Consider the following 6,928-nt stretch of genomic DNA (forward strand, 5'->3'; position numbering starts at 1 on the left):
ACTCCTTTTGAATTGTGGTCAGGTGCTAAACCAGATATGAGCCATATTAGAGTATTTGGTTCTCAAGCAATGACACATATTCCAAAAGAAAAAAGAAAGAAGTTTGATTCGAAGAGTGAAGAACTAGTTTTTGTGGGATATTGTGAAGATACGAAGGGTTACAGGTTACTTCGAATGGGCACCAAAACGATCGTTAAGTCTCGAGATGTCATCTTTATTGAAAATAGAAAAGAACGTCAAGGTAAATATCTAACTAACCAACATATTGTTTTGCTCCCAGATCCGGAAGTTTTAACAACAGAAGAAGGTAATGAATCAAAAAAAAACATTGAAGAGTTATCTTCAGGGAGTGAAATGTTTTTTGGTTTTCCCGAATTTCCCCTGGAAAGTACTAATGAAGATATGAACTTGAATACCTCCGATTCTACTAACGAAGATCAAGAAATGAACTTAAATACCTCCGATTCTTTCGAAGATTGCTCCGATTCTTTTGAAGGTCCGTCAGATGAAGTTCGAAGATCTACACGTGTTAGAAAAGAAACTGTTTTTTATCCGAACCCCGTTACCTAAATGTCAGCAGATGCACAATCTTTCGATGATCCGAATAGTGTTCGTGAACTTGAAGAAAGATCTGATGCTGAGGTTTGGAAACAAGCAATGAAAGAAGAGTATAATGCCCTAATCAACAACAAAACTTGGATCTTATGCGATCTCCCAGATAATAAAAAGGCATTGAATTGCAAGTGGGTGTTTAAGTCGAAGAGAAATGTCAAAGGTGATATTGAACGTTACAAGGCTCGACTTGTCATAAAAGGCTGTTCTCAGAAACTGGGAATAGATTATGAAGAAACTTTTTCTCCAGTAGTGCGGTATGGCACGATACGATATCTTCTCAGTTTGGCAGCAAAATATGACCTGGAAATAACACAGATGGATGCAGTTACAGCTTTTTTGCAAGGCGATTTAAAAGATGAAATTTATATGATCCAACCAGAAGGTTTTGCAAAGGGAAATAAAGTTTGTAAATTGAAAAAATCTTTATACGGACTAAAACAAGCTAGCCGTATATGGAATCAAAAGCTTGACAAGGGACTTAAAGAAATTGGGCTAAAGAGATCTGAAGTGGATCAATGTGTATACTACAAGATTGATGAATCAAGAAGAATATACGTTGCAATCTATGTGGATGACTTGATCATTTTTAGTAATGATAAGAAATTGGAAACTGCTTTAAGAACAGCTCTTTTAGAAAAATTTCACATGAAAGATATTGGTAAGGCAAAGTTTGTCTTAGGTATGCGTATAACACAAGAAAAAGGAAAAGTCACACTTGACCAAGAACAGCACATCCATGATATGCTTACAAAATTCAACATGGTGGATTGCAATGCCGTCTCTACTCCTATGGATCCTGGTCAGAAGCTTGTTAAGTGTGATACAAACGATGAGCAGTTGACAAACGTTCCTTATCGAGAAGCTGTAGGCAGTTTGTTATATATATCACAAGTCTCAAGACCCGATATATCCTTTGCAATCAACAATGTTAGTCGATTTTGCAATAACCCGACGAAATCACATTGGGAAGCAGTTAAACGGATATTTCGATATCTGAAAGGCACAATGGATTTCAAACTGATTTACAAGCAAGATTTAAAATCAACTATTCAAGGGTTTTGCGATTCAGATTGGGCTTCAGATGTGAATGACAGACGTTCAGTAAGTGGCAATCTGTTTTTAGACCAAAGTGGTGCTATAACTTGGGCCACAAGAAGACAACCTACTGTTGCTCTTTCTACGACCGAAGCCGAATATATGTCGCTTAGTAATGGAACTCAAGAAGCTCTGTGGTTCAAGCAACTGAAGGAGGAACTTGACGAAAAAGTGTTATCCCCTATAATTTTATATTGCGATAACAAAAGTGCTCTCAGTCTAGCATCTGCAAACACTTTTCATGCTAGAACCAAGCACATAGATGTTCGACATCATTTCATTAGTCAACATATTGAAGACCAATCAATTAAATTACTTCATGTTTCATCACAAGAAATGAAAGCAGATGCTCTTACAAAAACCGTCACTAAAGACAGTTTAAACAAATTTTTAGAAGCTGTAGGTCTTGGCAAGCATTAATTTTAGTGGGAGTGTTGAAATTTACTTGTTATAAATTACTTTGTTAAAATTAATATAGCTTTCATTTCGTTTTGAGTTTTTAGATTTTATAAAAATAAATGTTTATTCCTAATTCTGATTTCAAATGAAATACTATTCTTTTTAATTCTCCGAAGAGATCTAAAATAACTTCCATTATTTCAATAGGAATGCCAATGGATTATGGCAGAGACTTGGAGAACTAGAAATGGTTATACGGGAACAAGATATTGACATTTGTTTGATATCAGAAACCCATGTTAAAAGAGAATCAAATTTCAATATAAACGGTTTTTTAAATTACCACGCAATTCATCCGTCGAACAAAGCAAGGGGCGGAGCATCATTATATATAAAAGAATGTATCAAACACTCGATTGGCTTAAAGCTTGAACTTGAATCGATGCAGCTTATAAGTGTGCAGGTTAAAACTAAACATGATGCATTGAATATATCATCAATATACTGCCCTCCGCGTTACAAAATCGATAGAAATGAATTTTTAAACTTACTAAAATCACTTAGACCAACGTTAATCATTGGTGGCGATTTTAACGCTAAACACACGTTTTGGTTCTCTAGATGCATATCTCAAAAGGGCCGAGCATTATACGAAGCCGGTATGGAGAATAATTGTGACTTTCATTCTACTGGAAAACCAACTTATTGGCCGGCAGATTCCTCCAAAATACCTGACCTGATTGATTTCTTTATAGTCAGGGGAATACCGTCAAATCGAATTAAAGTAACGGAATGCTTTGATCTTTTCTCTGACCACTCTCCCGTTATTCTCACAATGAGCGAAAGTCTTGTTAAAATTGAAATACCACCTAGGCTAACAAACGGTAAAACTAACTGGGAAGGCTTTAAGAAAGATATTGAGGATAATGTTGAATTAAGGGTATCACTACAAACACCTCTTCAGCTTGAAGCAGCGGTAGATAATTTTGTGAATATTATCCAAAAAGCCGCATGGAACAATACCCCTTGCCAAAGAGAAATTGCAGGGTACAAAGATGCTAAATATCCCCAAGAGATAAAAGACGTTCTTAAAGAAAAGCGAAAAGCGCGCAAAAAATGGCAACAAACTCGTGCTCCTCAACACAAATCTAATTTAAATCACTTAAGTAATTTACTTAAAAAGATGATATCAGATTTCAAGAACCGCGAAGCTAAAAATTACCTTGAAAATTTGACGGCAGGTAAAGAATCTAACTACTCTCTATGGAAAGCTATAAAAGCCACGAAAAAACCTAAGATTCCAGCACCTCCGATTATGAAAGACCAAAATGAATGGGCAAGAAGCGACAAAGAGAAAGCAAACGTTTTCGCTGATTACCTAGAGGAAACATTCAAACCATTCAATGGGCAAGCATTGAATGATAGTATAAATATGAATATAACGTCAAGTGAAAGCTTCATCACAAGAAATGTTACGCTTGCCGAATTAAACAAAGAAATTAAGAAGCTAAAGTCAAAAAAAGCTCCAGGATACGACTTAATTACTGCGGAAATTCTTAAAATGCTCCCACGGAAAGGTTTAATAAACCTCCTATACATAATGAATGCCACTCTTAGGTTAGAATATATTCCAAACCAATGGAAAGTCGCAGAAGTAATAATGGTCTTGAAACCTGGCAAACCATCACATGAAAAGAAATCATACAGACCCATTTCACTGCTTCCAGTAGTATCAAAGGTTTTTGAGAGAATATTTTTACAGCGCCTCCAGCCAATAATAGAAGAAAAAGGTCTTATACCTGAACACCAGTTCGGTTTTAGAAGCAAGCACTCGACGATTGATCAAGTACATAGAATCACCGATGTCATTGAGAAAGCTCTTGAAGAAAAGAAAATTTGTTCAGCGGTCTTTTTAGATGTGTCTCAAGCTTTTGATAAAGTATGGCACGAGGGTCTCAAATTCAAGTTAAGACAAGTCCTACCTGAAGGACTCTTTATCATTCTTAGAGAATATCTAGAGAACAGAATTTTTCGCGTTAGGCACGGAAATGATTACTCAGACTTTAGGGAAATAGTGGCTGGGGTACCACAAGGTAGTGTTTTAGGTCCCATTCTGTACCTTCTATTCACACGCGATATACCTCAAACAGAAAACACAATTGTAGCTACTTTTGCTGACGACACCGCAATACTTGCAGTAGGCAAAACAATTAACGAGTCGACAAGTAAATTGCAAAATGCTCTTAACAATGTCAATGAATGGACACAAACATGGCGAATAGCGCTTAACGAATTTAAGTCAGTCCACGTGGACTTTACATATAAGAAAATAAATAGACTACCTGTTTTTATTAATACTACTCAGGTCCCATTTGCAAATGAGGCAAAATATCTCGGGATGACTCTCGACGCGAAATTAAAATGGAAACCGCATGTTAAAAATAAATGTGATCAATTAAATATTAAGTTAAGAGAAATGTACTGGTTGCTCGGACAACATTCTAGACTTAGTATTGAAAACAAATTATTAGTTTACAAGCAAGTACTTAAGCCTGTCTGGACATATGGTATTCAACTCTGGGGTTGTACCCGCGATACAAATTTAAATAGATTACAAACCTTTGAAAATAAATTATTAAGATCAATTGTAAATGCGCCGTGGTATATAAGAAACGAAGATCTTCACAGGGATCTTGGAATCCCCACGGTTCGCGAAGAAATAAAAACGTTTGCCCAAAAACATCGAAAGGGGTTAGTCGAACATACTAATAGAACAATACTAGAAATACTCGACGAGACAAACTTAGTACGACGTTTGCGAAGGACTAAACCTTCCGATTTGGTACAGTGAAATTTTTCAATTTAATTCCTTTATTTCAAAATATCGGCATTGATTAATATAAATTTAAATGTTTTAGAGATTTTATTTGTTTAACTTCCTTTAAAGTATTTTTTTGATAACAAAATTTAAACCATTACTTAAATGATTTAATTTAAAACGAATGTTATTTATTTATTTTTAAATATCATCAGTAGGAACTTTCATCGGAAAGTTACCTACAACACGTAACTTAACTTCGAGAAAGATAAATTGCTAGATAAGTTCCATCTGAACTTAGTTGCAATCGGGAGGAGGAGGTGGTTTTAGTGGTTAAGAGTCCCACATATCTATGAGCACGCGTTTTCCGGGCCTCATAGAATCTTTTGAAGATTTCAACACCTACCCACGGACAAAAAAAAAAAAAAAAAAAAAACAATATCTCTCAGTTGCTTAGAAAAAAGAATAAAAATTTTTTAATAAATCAACTGCAGAACAAGAAAAAAAGCTTTAAATTCAGATATTTTTTTCAATTTTTTTTTGTATGACAACCTATAATAAATTGTATATCGTTGGAAAGCTTACATCTTCAGCTTTAATAAGATGCCCTTATCATATCTCTCAGTTGCTTAGAAAAAAGAATACAAAATTTTTAATCAATCAGCTGCAGAACAAAAAAAAGCTTTAATTTCAGATATTTTTTTCAATTTTTTTTTTGTATGACAACCTATAATATATTGTATATCGTTGGAAAGCTTACATCTTCAGCTTTAATTAAATGTCCTAATCATATCTCTCAGTTGCTTAGAAAAAAGAATACAAATTTTTTAATCAATCAGCTGGAGAACAAAAAAAAAAGCTTTAATTTCAGATATTTTTTTCAATTTTTTTTGTAGGACAACCTATAATAAATTGTATATCGTTGGAAAGCTTACATCTTCAGCTTTAATTAGATGCCCTAACCATATCTCTCAGTTGCTTAGAAAAAAGAATGGAAATTTTTTAATCAATCAACTGCACAACAAAAAAAAAAGCTTCAATTTCAGATATTTTTTTCAATTTTTTTTTGTATGACAACCTATAATAAATTGTATATCGTTGGAAAGCTTACATCTTCAGCTTTAATTAAATGCCCTAATCATATCTCTCAGTTGCTTAGAAAAAAGAATAAAAATTTTTTAATCAATCAGCTGTAGAACAAAAAAAAAGCTTTAATTTCAGATTTTTTTTTCAATTTTTTTTTGTATGATAACCTATAATAAATTGGATATCGTTGGAAAGCTTACATCTTCAGCTTAAAATTAGATGCCCTAATCATATCTCTCAGTTGCTTAGAAAAAAGAATACAAATATTTTAATCAATCAGCTGGAGAACAAAAAAAAAAAGCTTCAATTTCAGATATTTTTTTCAATTTTTTTTTGTATGACAACCTATAATAAATTGGATATCGTTGGAAAGCTCACATCTTCAGCTTTAATTAGATGCCCTAATCATATCTCTCAGTTGCTGAGAAAAAAGCATAAAAATTTTTTAATCAATCAGCTGCAGAACAAAATAAAAAGCTTTAATTTCAGATATTTTTTTCAATTTTTTTTTGTATGACAACCTATAATAAATTGTATATCGTTGGAAAGCTTACATCTTCAGCTTTAATTAGATGCCCTAGTCATATCTCTCAGTTGCTTAGAAAAAAGAATAAAATTTTTTTAATCAATCAGCTGGAGAACAAAAAAAAAGCTTAAATTTCAGATATTTTTTTCAATTTTTTTTTGTATGACAACCTATAATAAATTGTATATCGTTGGAAAGCTTACATCTTCAGCTTTAATTAGATGCCCTAACCATATTTCTCAGTTGCTTAGAAAAAAGAATAAAATTTTTTTAATTAATCAACTGCAGAACAAAAAAAAAGCTTTAAATTCAGATATTTTTTTCAATTTTTTTTGTATGACAACCTATAATAAATTGTATATCGTTGGAAAGCTTACATCTTCAGCTTT

This window comes from Episyrphus balteatus, chromosome 2 (assembly GCF_945859705.1).
Source record: "Episyrphus balteatus chromosome 2, idEpiBalt1.1, whole genome shotgun sequence".
In the NCBI taxonomy this organism is placed as follows: domain Eukaryota; kingdom Metazoa; phylum Arthropoda; class Insecta; order Diptera; family Syrphidae; genus Episyrphus; species Episyrphus balteatus.